We start from the raw sequence: 13,876 nt of genomic DNA on the forward strand, positions 1-13,876 counted from the left end.
AGATAGATAGATAGATAGATAGATAGATAGATAGATAGATAGATAGAGCATGCTTCTGTTCTCTCCTCTGTCAGTACCACTTTTTACTTCTTGCTGTTATCAATATGCTTATTTCTGGTAATCTCTTATGTCTTACTGACTCTAATCTACTTTGCTCTAAGTAGCCAGATGCATGAATGAATGAAGCACTTATGTACAAAGCGCTGTGCTAAGAACTGGACATAAACACAGAAAAGTAAGATAATCCTTTCTCTCAGGGAGCTCATAATCTAATAAGGGAGCCAACACATATAGGTTTCAGCTGCAAGTAAGATGGAAAAGTCCCATGATCCTTCGAGTGCAGTGGCAAAGCAGATATTAATGCCTCTTCTTCAATGCTATTTCTACTGATAAAATGATTTTGGTTTCTGATGCTCAACCATTTGTCAACGCAAAGGACTTTGGTGGCAAGGACTTTCTTTCTGAAGTCTTCAAAAGATGTGGCAGCAGCATCTGTAGGAGCAGTTTGCCAGGCTGCATCTCCACAGGGATTGCTTCCTAGGATAATGACTACAGACACTGGGCTAGAAGAATTGCTATTCAAAAGGCTATTGGGTTCATGGATATCTCCCTTAGGTTCTGAATGGAGATGGCAGACAAGACAGTAGTGATGGTAATGGTGATGGTGGTAGTGGTGATGGCGGTGATGGATTTGATTTGCTTGGCACACGCTGTGCCCGTCTCTCCTTAGGGTGCTTTGCTGCTTTAATTAGCTTGGCTTGCTGCCCTGTGTTGAGCAGTTGGTTGGCATTTGGCAGGGATGACTGTCCCCTTCTCCGAAGGAGTTATTTCTCCCAATGATGATTGTGAAGGCTGGGCTGGAAGCAGGACCAGTGATAGTGCTGCTATGCCCTAGACTCCTGGGCCTGATTGCTGGCAGCAGCTGCCCCTGCTGATAACTAGATAACCAAGCTGGCTAAAATGTTATCTAAAGAAAAAACACAACATTCCCCCTTCCCCACCCTGCCTTGAAGGCTCTGAAGGTGAGGACTGGAGGAGTTCTCTGGTGCACTTACAAGAATTTAGTGTAAGAACTCTGCATCATTCATTAATTCAACCACTTACTTTTGCTGAAAAGGGTTCCTGGATGTTTTCTAGAGAGGTGAGATTGCTAGAGAAGTGATCTCTGTACAAATGAGATGATTTAGTGTTTTGTTTCCAATATAACTGTACCCCAAATTTATTTTCAAGGACTATTATTACTCTCTCTAGACCAACAGCTCTTGCTTGACCTGGGGTCTACGATCTTGGATGGGAAAAAAAATACATCTTTACTTAACTATAATTGATTTTCTTTTTAATCCCATGTATTTTAAGCATTGCTCTGAGAAAGGGTCTCTAAGCTTACCAGACTGCTAAAGGGTGTCATGCAAAAATTATTAAGAAACCCTACTCTAGACCAACATTACTTGCTTTTGAGACATTTGTGAAATGTTTCCTACATGTAGAATATATATGTAAAAACCTCAAATGACAAAACACCAACTCCTAGATAAAAATCCCCAGGCACTACTATGTGTAAAAGATACAAGTCTCTGGGTTCCTCCCAAAAAAGTGATTATAAATACAGAATGTCAGTTCGACAGAAATAAACCTTGTGGAAACTAGCCAGTTACCACAATGAGCTTTGGGTAAATGTCTCCTTTTTTTTGGTCTGGACCTGTGATTTTTCTTCAGGGAACTCCCCAGAAGGAAACTCCCTACACCAATGAAGGTCACCACCTGCTGTGTGGCAATTTACAGTCTGACAGAGTTTCCAAGGCTTTGAGAGGTTAAGCGATTTTCCCAGGGTGACACAGCCAGTATGTATCACAGCTCTCCTGGGCTCTGAAAACACTACTCTATCCACTAGAACATACTGCCTCTCAAACCACTCCTAATGACCTTAATTTGTTTGTTTCTTTAAAAGAACGATGAGACAGAGACAGAGAGACAGAAAGACAGATGTGCCCTATAAAATAGCAAAGTAGCATCATAATGTATAAAGAATTTTTGTTTTAACATGGGGCTATAATTTCATGAGGGGAGGTGAAAAGATTTTTTTTGGGGGGGGGGGGGTCGGGTCAAATTAGGAGATTGGATTAGAAGATCTCTAAATTTCTTTCCAGTTCTAAATCCTATGATTTTCTATTATAAGACAATGTTTAATGTGTGTCTAAGGGATACTTTTATGATGTCATAACTGTATACTATGACTTTTCATGGTTCCGTTGTTCTCCACCAGTATACGGATTCTTCTTGGAGGTAGACTGAATTCTACTACCTTCTACCTTTGTCTTATAGTCCTTTCTCAAATTAAATTTACTTGGGTTGGAATAAAGAACATCCACGTATGTATTCGCCAGAGGTTCCTTTACTCAGCTCAGGGTATTATGGCCCTCAATATCTACCCAGCCTCCCCCCTCTTTTTGCCCATCTGAACTTTATCCATTCAACAAACTCAGCTGAAGTCCTGATCTCTACTCATCATCGATCTTTTTGTATTACCAATCCCAGAATATGTGAACATTCAATTATGGTTTTCTTCCATTATTCTGTTTCATGTGATTCTGCTGTCCCCAACAAACCTGTAATTTCTTTTTGTGCAAGAATAACTTGTTTCTGAAGTCAGCCTGATTATCATTTCTTATAGCACAATAGTATTCTATCACATTCATATACCACAACTTGCTCAGCCATTCCCCAATTGATGGGCATCCTCTCAATTTCCAATTCTTTGCCACCACAAAAAGAGATGCTAGGAATATTTTTGTACATGTAGGTCCTTTTCCCATTTGTGTTATCTCTTTGGGATATAGCCCTAGAAGTGCTATTGCTGGGTCAAAGGGTATGCACATTTTTATAGCCCTTTGGGCATAGTTCCAAATTGCTCTCCAAAATGGTTGGATCATTTCACAACTCTACCAACAATGCATTAGTGTTCCAATTTTCAAAGCTTTCTGGTAGGAAAGCTTACAGAGACCATCTAGTTCAATTCCCTCAGGTCAAGAAACTGAGGCCCAAGGATGCCCATCAATTGGGGAATGGCTGAACAAGTTGTGGCATATAAATGTAATAGAATACTACTGTGCTATAAGAAATGATGAACAGGCTGACTTCAGAAATACCTGGAAAGACCTGTATGGTCTGATGCTGAGTGAAGTGAGCAGAACCAAGAGAACATTGTACACAATAACAGCCACGTTGTGTGATGACTAATATTGATAAACTTAACTCTTCCTGGCAATACAAGGATCTAAGACATCTCCAGAGGCCTTGTGATGGAAAATGCTATCCACATTCAAAGAAAGAACTATGGAAGCCGAATTGTTATTTTTTTTCCTCTTCTGTTGAGTTTTGTTTCCTCTTTCTGATGGTTCCTCCTACTGATTTTAATTTCTACTTACAACATCACTAATGTGAAAATATGTTTAATATGAATGTAAATGTATAGCCTATATCAGATTGTGCACTGTCTTGGGAAGGGTGGTGGGGAGGAAGGGGGAGAAAAATTTTAAACTCAAAAGCGTATGGAAGTGATTATTTATAAATCAAAAAAAATTTAATAAAAAAAATTTTAAAAAAAAGAATAAATTGTTTCGTTGCACTTCAATGATACTGCATTTTTTTTAACATATTATTGTTGTTTGTCCTTCGTTCTCAAAGAGGACCAATGACATCAGGAGGGTGATGTCTTGACTTGCAAGTAAATTGGCTTTAAGTGAATCAGGGCTGTGCAAAGTCAGCAGTCTCACTCTCTCCTCCACAGTCCTTCGGAATCCAGTGGCAAGACATAGTCAGGACGACTGCGGTTTTTATTTTGTCTTTTTTTTTTAAACAAACTGATGGTTTGTAGCAAGCCTGATGGCACCATTTTTCAACAAAATGTGCTCACATCGTGTCTCTGTATCACATTTTGGTAATTCTTGCAATAGTTCAAACTTTTTCATTATTATTATACCTGTTATGGTGATCTCTGATCTTTGATGTTACTACCGTAATTGTTTTGGGTCAACGCGAACCCCACCCACATAAGACGGTGAATTTAATAGATAAATGTTGTATAATGTTGTACGTATTCTGATTGCTCCACTGTTTCCTCACCTCTCTCCCTCTCCTCAGGCCTCCCTATTCTCTGAGACACAACAATACTGAAGAATATTACATAAACTTAGTTGATAAAGCAGTGGCAGAGTTTGAGAGGATTGCCTCTGGTTCTGAAAGAAGTTCTACTGTGGGTCAAAGGCTAGCAAACAGTATCACATGCTACAGAGAAATCATTCATGAAAGGAAGAGTCAATTGATGAGGCAAACTTCATTGCTGTCTTTTTTTAAGAAATTGCCACAGCCACCCCAACCTTCAGCAACCACAGCCCTCATCAGTCAGCAGCCATCAACATCGAGGCAAGACCGTCCACCAGCAAAAAAATTACAACTCAATGAAGGCTCAGATTATGGTTAACATTTTTTAGCAATAAAGTAGTTTTAATAAGGCATGTAAATTGTTTAAAAAAAAAACCACAATGCTATCATACAATGATCCAAGACAATTCTGAAGGACCTATGATGATAGGTGCTGTCCAACTCCAGAGAAAGAACTGGTGGAGCTTGAATACAGATCAAAGATACTTTTTCTTTATTTTTCTTGGTGGGTTACTTTGGTCTGTTTTCTTCCACAGCATGACTTAGATGGAAATGTGTTTTGCATGACTGCACATGTGTAACCTATGTCAAATTGTTTGCCTTCTCAATGAAGGTGGGAGGGGAGAGAGGGAGAGAATTTGAAACTCGAAATTTGAAAAAAGAATGTTAAAATTGTTTTTACACGAAACTGGGAGGAAAATCTTTAAAAACAATGCTATTGAACACTTAATAGACTACTGTATAGTATAAACATTACTTTTATATGCACTGGGAAACCAAAAATTTTATGACTCGCTTTACTGTGATATTCACTTTATTGCTGTGATCTGGAACCAAACCCACAATATCTCTGAAGCATACCTGTACCCCCACCCACTGCCATTAACAGAATATCAGGTACTTCAAAAGCTACACAAGAAGATTTGATGGAATTATATATGAGACATACAGGTCTTCCTCTGCTCTGCCTATGGGAAGATTTCTTAACTTGGGGTCCAAGAAGTTGGTTTTTTAAAATATTTGATTAACTTTTAAATAGAATGACTTCACTTTGTAATCTATATTTCATTTCATGCATTTAAAAACATTATCCTAAGAAGGGGTCCATAGACTGCCAAAAGGAGGCCATAACATAAAAAAATGTTAAGAACCCCTGGCCTAAGGCATGGTCAACTTTGGGGTTCAGCAGCCTATGGACAATGAACCCACTAGTCTACACTCAAAATAAAGGGAATGGTCAATGAGAAGGGAGAAACAGCTGTTTGTTTAAAAGCATATAACAGCACTCCACCAGAGCACAGGCAGAAACCATAGCCAATGGAAATGCAGCAAGACTCTTAGGAAATGGAGGTAATTGGCTAGAATGCAGGGAGCCTGCACTTCCTTCTCCAAAAAGGACAACACTGTTTTCTCATTGAGGGTAACATTTATTATATAACCCCCTACAAGCACACAAAAGACAATCTGGAAAGCTATGTTACCTTGTCAATCCCAAACTCCCAGCTGTCCCAGCTCATGGAGGCCCTAGAATGGGGCTGGAAACTGTCTGTTACACTTAGTGTGGTGGGAGATTTAGGGATCTCAATAGATTAAAAGACTCTTTAGAGCTCAGAGGCCTCTTCCCTATTGGTTAAATAAGGGGGCTGGCCTACTTCAGCAGTTCTCCAAGTTCAAGGGGGTCCCTGAGATCCTTTCAGGGGGTCTGTAAGGTCAAAACTATTTTTATAATAAGCTAAAATATCACTTGCCTATTAAAATACTTCTCCCTTTTCCAACTGTCTATCTATATGAGGTGGGATTTTCTTCTTTTCCAACCAAAACATATCACAACAGACTGAATGCAGAAGCAGATGATAATCCAGCTGTCTTCTACTAAGCCAAACATGAGATTTGCATAAATACACTTTTAAAAAATGAAACTCATTTTTTTTTGCTTTGGAAAATATAGTTGCTGTTCATATTAACATACACTTTATTATGTTTATCTATTAACAGTTTATTTTGTTAACATTTATTATTATTGATGAATTAATCAATTTTAAAGTATATGATCAGTTTTCACTTCTAATATAGTAAATGTCAATAGATATAACCTACAAAAGCTCTTTGAGGTCCTCAATTTTTGAGAGTGTAAAGGGGCCTTGGGACTGTTAAGAACTCTTAAAGGATCTCCTGAACTTGTCTTCTTGAGCTGTCATATTTTGCAGAAACACTGGACCCAGAGCATGCAGGAGGCCCTGAACGTGTCAAGGACAAAGCACCACCACCCCCAGCTGACATAATGTGTTGTCTGCACCCCTAGCCGGAGTCCTTGTGTGTGCTTAGGAGTCAAGACAGGCACCAGTCAGTCTACACTAGGCTGGGAAACTGCTTGTGCAGCTGGGACCAGGTAGATATTCAGACCATCCTATCTTCATAGTCTAGCATAGGATTCTAGATAGTTTATCAACAACAATGAGTAATAGCTAATATTTATATGTTGCTTTAACGTTTGCAAAGTGCTTTAAATACATTATCTCATTTGATCTTCAGAACAGTTCTGAGAAGTGCTATTATTCCCATTTTACAGATAAGTAAACTGAGGTCAAAAAGGGTTGAGCATTGCCATGGGATACATAGCTAGTAGGAGTTTGAGGCAGGATTCAAATTCAGGTTTCCTGACTCAAAGGTTAGCACTCCATCAACTACAAAACCTGCAGCCTTGAGGCTAAATGTGGCCCTCTAGGTCCTCAAGTGTGGCCCTTTGACTTCACTGTGAAGTTTGGGTTCAAAGGGCCACACTTGAGGACCTAGAAGGCCACCTCGAGGCCACAGGTTCTCCACCTGTGTGAGTTCCCAAGGGAAAAGAAGATGCTTTTGCCATCACCTTGATCCTCCCCTTTAGGAGGGGTTTTGTCGTTTTCCCACTTTTACTGTACCTTTCCCCCTCCCATGTCACACCCTTTAGGCGGAGATTTCTGGTATCTCCTCCTTCCTTTGTCCTGCTGTCACAAATATGTGAACCCCAATGTGGACTGTGAACTCTTTGGGGCCCATATGCATGTTACTTTGTCTTGTAATAAACCTAGTTTCACAAAAATTTCTGAAGTCATGACTGCCTGTTGACAAGACCAAAAGGTCTCAATACAGTTGGACAAGATGATTTCTTATGTTGAACCCAGTCATAGAAAATAAGTCCTGTCCAAAAGTCCTGCCTGAGGCAGGCAGAAGTTTAATGACTTACCCAGGATCATCTAGCAAGCAAAAAGTAGTAGAGGCAGATTTAAACCCAGGTCTCATGGATCCCACACTCAGCACAATATCCACTATATCACATTGCCACTCAAGACCCTTCCCACACTAAAACTGCAAGAGTCCATGATTGATACCTATGCTTTCCAAAGGAGGACACTGCCACCATCATACCTGGGCTAAATGGTTTCATTTCTGCACAAGCCAGTTTGACTTTGGATCACAAGGTGAAAGGCTGAGCTTTCCACCAACACCTGTCCATCAGAATACCTAAATATAGCTCAATACGGCTACTCTGGAATGGGGTTACTCAAAGCAATATAAAACCACTAGAAGGAAAAGGAGGGTGGGGAAAGAGTCAGCCAATCAGGAAGAGAGGGGCTTCAGAAAGACAATCTCAAAAAGTATTTGAAAGGCTGGAAAGGAGATTTCTATTTGTTCTGTTTGGTCCCCAAGGGCAGAAATTGGGGCAACTGGGTAGAATTTGAAGGAAGATAGATTTAGGCTTAAGACACGGAAAAACTTCCTAGTAAACAGGGCCATAAAAAAGGTCTGCCCCCAAGGAATTTGTGAGTTTCCCATAACTAGAGAGAGGCTTGAAACTGGCTAACCATAAGTCAGGGGTACCAGCTTGAGAAAGGGTTTTTGTTAGGCATGAGTTAGATCGGATCTCTTATCATACAGGTCCAGGATTATTCCTGAGGTCCCCTTGCAAAATTTTCTCTTGTAGCCATCCCCATAAGAAGTTGTTTTTGCTATAATACACTTCTTGATGGATGATAAAAAAAATGATTTGGCCAATGGAAAAAAGGAAAGATGTGAATAAAAACTTTAAATCAAACAGGTACATCCTCTACTCATCATTTTCTACAGCATATCATTGTGGCATGGAGATCCGGGTTCTGGAAAGCTACGTCAGCACAGCACAGGCTCTGCTACGTCTTCAACCAAGAAAGGAAAGTTTTGACTTTGAGTCAGATTCTAGATAGTTTATCAACAACGAGTAATAGCTAATATTTATATGGTGCTTTAACGTTTGCAAAGTGCTTTAAACACATTATCTCATTTGATCTTCAGAAGAGTTCTGAGAAGGGCTATTACTCCCATTTTACAGATGAGTAAACTGAGGTCAAAAAGGGTTGAGTGTTGCCATGGGATACTTAGCAGTAGGAATTTGAGGCAGGATTCAAATTCAGGTTTCCTGACTCAAAGGTTAGCACTCCGTCAACTACAAAACTAAGCTACCCCAGAGGACCAGCAGAGTATAGATGTAAAACTATCTCTGGAATCAGAAGACTTTGGTTCAAATCCTGGTTCTGGTGACTTTGGGCAAGTAATGTATCTTCTCTGTGCCTCAGTTTCCCCATTCGTAAAATGAAATTGTTGGCCTAGACGGCCTCTGGGGTATCGTAATAGCACTGTGATCTGTGGTCTTGTGATCCTAGCTGAGTTGGGTGAGGCATCTTCAAAAGAAAGTCAGCCACCATGTGACGAGTAAATTGATTAAAACAACTCATGAAGGCTGATGAAGGCACAGAAAAGTTGCATCCGTGAAGGAAGTGTGCACACCAATGAAATCACAGATCCCTTTGAAATTCCGAAGGAAGAGGGACAAAAGAATCCAACTCTGACTAGCTTTAGAGATGGTTCACGCTATATTTATACCTGGAGTCCACCGTTAATGAAGAAGCCTAGCCCTTTAAAGACCAATACTTAGGTCTCATATAGCATGTGAGAACAGGTTACCTCATTCTAACAGGCCTAAAGGATGCCTATGGCATCACATGCCTTCGGCTCCATCTGTTCCTCATACACACAAAGCAACAGAAGGGGGGAAGAATCTTTAAATAGATTTTTCTTACATTTAAAATTAAATAACATTCTTGAAAAAGAAATCTGTGAGCTTGAAAATCATTTTAGAACAATTTTTAAAACCTGAAAAGAGCATCCTTTTCCCTTCCCCCATGCCCACCTGAACCTTTGGTCATTTAAGGAATTGTAGACAAGGTCCACATGCTGGATTCACTGTTTGGAAGCTTGAGAAAATAGGAAAGGAGAACTGATTGTATCCATGTGTCTGCTGTACACATTTCTGCACAACTTAGATCTTCAGATCCCATCTCATACCTTACTCAGGCTTGAGAATGGGAAAGAAGCACAAATGCTGGTCAAGCAGCAAGCTAATTACTAGTCACAAATAACTGAATTTGCTGGAACACAGAAGATAAAATGCTTTGTGAAAAAAAAAAACAGGAAAACCTATGGATATGACTAAGATAACCATTCAATTCCACTGAGATATTCTCTCAGTTCTCTACTTTTGCCATGGATCCATGTAAATGCACACCCCCCCCCGCCCCCTTACCACCTCCCCCCTAAAATCATGACAGATTACATACAGGCAAAGAAAGATGCCTTAAAAAGGCCTGATCTGCTTCACCAACCCCTTAGTATAGTCCTAACATCAGTCCTATCTGAAATTCTCATCATTGATGAAGATAACTTCATAAGCTAATGTCTCTGGTTTAAGAGCACTACCCCTTTGTTAAAATGCAAATATGGTATTTGGTAGGGGGTAGAATGGGTGGAGAAGAATTACAAAAAGTCATTTTTAGCCACAAATACCTTATTATTAATTACAATTGTTTCAGTCAGATTGGGACAAAAGACAGGAGAGTTTTTTGATGGAAGGACAGAAAGAAAGTGAACAGGGAAACTGGGTAGCCTGGAAACCTTCAAAGAGAGAAACAATAAATACACTCCCTTCCACAGCAGCCCGTTCCATTATAGGACACCCTAGTTATTCAGAAGCATCTTCTATTTTATAACAAGACAGCTCTGGATGCCTCGTGGTAATGAGGGGAAAAGGGAGAAAAAAGAATGGCAAAAGGAAGAGAAAAATTAGAAAAGGGGTTAGAGAGAAGCTTAAAAAAATGTTTTTATTTACTTCCCCAAATCTGTCCCTCTTCTCAAACTCAGAGTATGCGCTCAAGACAAGAAACTCCTTCCTTTGAGTGGAAAATTGCTAAAGTGTAGTCAGTGATTCCTGATAGGCAGAAGCTAACATTATGCAAGTGTTTTAGAATCATTATAGCACCATATAAATGTCAGTGATCATGACGGTCATTGCTCCAAATGGAGTCATGACAGATGTTTATGCCCCAAAACACCACTGTGTGCTGCCCCTAACCATGACCTTGGAGGAAGATTATTCTCCACTCTTCCTAGCTCTACTCCCTGCAGAGCTCTTTCTTTGGGGGAGATTAAAAAAAAAAAAAAAAAGACACACACAACTACAATCCACTCTTCAAACTGTAGAAAAGAGAATTAGGTTCGCTATTTTAAAACTCAGTGAAACATTATGAGATGTTCTATATTCCCTGACTTTCTTTAATACAGCTACTCTCTTAGCTCTCTCCCCAAGTGACTGAACAAAATGAGAGTATTACTCTATATCTGAAATTATAATCCACATTTGTTAGGAGGGTAGAAAGAATGAGGCACTTGGAGGGTACTGAGGCAGAAAAGCACACAGACCACAACTTGCAACTGGTGAAGAAGATTCCTCTTGGGATACTCTCATTGAGAGATAATGCTATGAACTGATACTCCTGCCTTGACTAACAACATGGGGACAGCGGGGGACGTTCTCAGCCCACCAACTGCCTGCCTGAGGACCTGGGACCAGCCACCTCCACTGGCTCCCACTGGTGGAGGGCCAAGGGCCTTCCTCACTAGAACAAGGACAAGTGACCCCCTCTTCTATGGAGCAGAACCATCCACTTTTCATTCCCCCAACCAATTCTAGCTGCTCAACTGTTAGTTTCCGACCAGGTATGGGACACTCCTTGCCAAGTGAATTCCCAGATCCCTATCTGTTCTATAGATATTCCAGAACCTAACTCCTCCCCAAACCCTGAACCCAGTACCCTCTTAGTAGAGAACTGACCATTTGCTTGGCCCTTCCTCCCCAAGATCCTCTGGTCATTTCCACCTGTCCTGCCACCTCCTCTTCATTTAAGTGCTGCCTAGGTTTTTTCATCAGCTATAAACTGAACATAAACATGAACCCTTTTTTATGTGTTATCTGCCCAATTAGAATGTGAGCTCAGTGCAAGGGGGAACCTGTCCTGATCTTCTATTTCTATCTCCAGAACTTAACACAGCACTTGGCACACAGTTAAGTACTTAATCAATACTTTTCTCCATTATTCTACCATGGTACTTAGGAGAACCAAAAAATGGGAAGGAAGGCAATTGAGTAGCAAAGATGAGATCAAAATACTAGTTCCTCTGATTTTGAACAAGCTATTTTCTTCATGACGCTTTAAAAGACAAATGCTTCCCTCTAGCATTTAGGGCCCTTCCTCATGTATTTGCCTCTGACAGTAAACATCTACAACTCATTTCATTCTTGTCACAACCTTCTGTGCCACAAAAACACAAAACAAAGATTTAACTCTGTGCTGGAACAATGAAGAATCGACCACGGCTAATATCCTGGTGCTCTCGGAAGAGTAGAAACAGCAGGCATAGATACAGGAATTAAGATAGGTGACCTTTTAGAAGCTGACCAAATGAACTGACAGCACTGAATCCTGGGTTTTCTATTACTCAAAACCACTATATTCCACATCATCTATGTTGCACTAATGTGTGAATACCATCTCCTTTAGCTCTCCAGGGCTCAAAGGATAGACTAGTCACTAAGAATCCTAGAAATAATGAAGTTGTGAAATGAACAGAACCAAGGGAATGTTGTGTACAATAATAGTAATATTGTTTTAAGAATAATTGAGCAAATAAGTCATTTTCACTATTATAAATACTCAAATGAGCTACAAAAGACATATTAAGGAAGAAGCTAACTGCACCCAGAGAAAGAAGTATGTATGGAATGGTTTTACATATATATACATATTTGTGTCTAATGGTAGACATCTCTGGGGCCGAGGAGGGAGGAGGAGGAGGGGGAAAAAAGAAATTTACATGATAACTTTAATATTAAAGATGTAAAAGGAATAGCAAGTTGTACATAGTAAATATGCAGTTTCATGTGTAATCACCTTTTTTATTACAAAGATGCTTGTTTTATTAAAAAAAATTTAAATTTAAATTAATAAAAAAATTTTTTAAAGAATCCTAGAACCCTGCCTAGTACAGAACAAATGAGCTCATTTCCACAAACAGCAAATCTGGAGGGTTCAGGAGAACTCCTCAAGGGTCCAAGTCATTCATTCTACAGGAAATTCACGCAACCATTTCATTCTAGAACACTCAGGGTCAGCCTAGATCCACCACTACATGTTTGACTATTCCCATCTTTCTACTCCTATTCCTTCCCCAATTGACATGGTCTTCCTAGCACTTTCAGAATTATGCTCTGGTCCAGGTATGTTCATAGCCTACCCTTTGGGAGATAAAACAGACTGGCAGAGTTATATTTATGCAGAGCTATAAACTGATATTCCAAAAGGAGGAGGGAAAGAGGTTTATCCCCAAAAGGAAATATTTGGTATAAAAGGATATTACGAGTCCAAAGTCCTGGGTTCAAATCCTGACTCTGCTGCCATGTGTTACTTAGATGAACGCAGATAAGTCATTTTCCCTCTACAAGCTTCAGTTTTCCCCTTTGTGAGAGGATTGCATTAGATAATCTCTGAAGTATCTTCCTTTGGTTCTTTGCTCCTTCTTGCTTCTCCTTTTAGAAAGCCAACACACAATTATTAATTACCCAGAGAAGCAGCCAGGGGATAATGGACAAGTCAGACTAGAGTCAGGAAGACTGCTAAGCCACCTCTCACACATCTTGACTATGTGACCTTGAACAAAACCACTTAGCTTCTCAGTCACCCAGGCAACTCTCTGAGACATCAATTATGTTGGACAGCAGGTGCCAATTCTCATTGCCATAAGGGATTTCTTTATGAGGAGTTCCCTGTACCAATGAAACTGGGTTCAGATAAAAATAAAAACATCATGAAATAAGGAGAAGTCAAACAGATACTTGATTCTCCTGTCTCTTCCCTACTTTGAATCATGTAAATTATAACTCTTAAAAATACTTAATGTCAAAAAAATTTTTTTAAAAATACCTAATGTTCAAGCAACTTGAAAAAGGGTTAAGTTTTCTCTATGAGCCTTCTAGAAGAAAAGTAATACAGAGTTTCAACAAACTATTTTTCAAAATTAGGGTGCTTATTACCAAGGGCACCTCATTTAAAACAAAATTATCCAAATTCAGTTAGACAAAAGGATTTTCAGACAGAAATTATTATCGACGGTACAGTGAATCCATGTTTGTGGACAACCTGGAGACAACAGAGACAGGACGAATTGTGCAAATTTATAGCATTAAGAAATATTAAAGCCGAAAACGAGGATGGAAGGGAAGTGCATGTTTCCAATTCTCCAATGCTGGGGAGGCTAAAGGAGTAGAACTAACTTCCGAGCTTGAAAAGTCTGAGTTGTAGTAAGCTGAGCT

At 39.7% G+C, this 13,876-nt stretch overlaps 1 protein-coding gene across 1 annotated transcript in view; it reads right to left on the reverse strand.

Moving 5' to 3' along the window:
• Nucleotides 1-13,876, reverse strand: part of PSD3 (pleckstrin and Sec7 domain containing 3) — a 608,877-nt gene that overhangs the window by 163,683 nt on the left and 431,318 nt on the right. The gene's annotated exons all lie outside the window — the stretch shown is intronic.

The sequence above is a fragment of the Vombatus ursinus genome, unplaced genomic scaffold, assembly GCF_900497805.2.
Source record: "Vombatus ursinus unplaced genomic scaffold, bare-nosed wombat genome assembly UNPS02014778.1, whole genome shotgun sequence".
NCBI classification, from domain to species: domain Eukaryota; kingdom Metazoa; phylum Chordata; class Mammalia; order Diprotodontia; family Vombatidae; genus Vombatus; species Vombatus ursinus.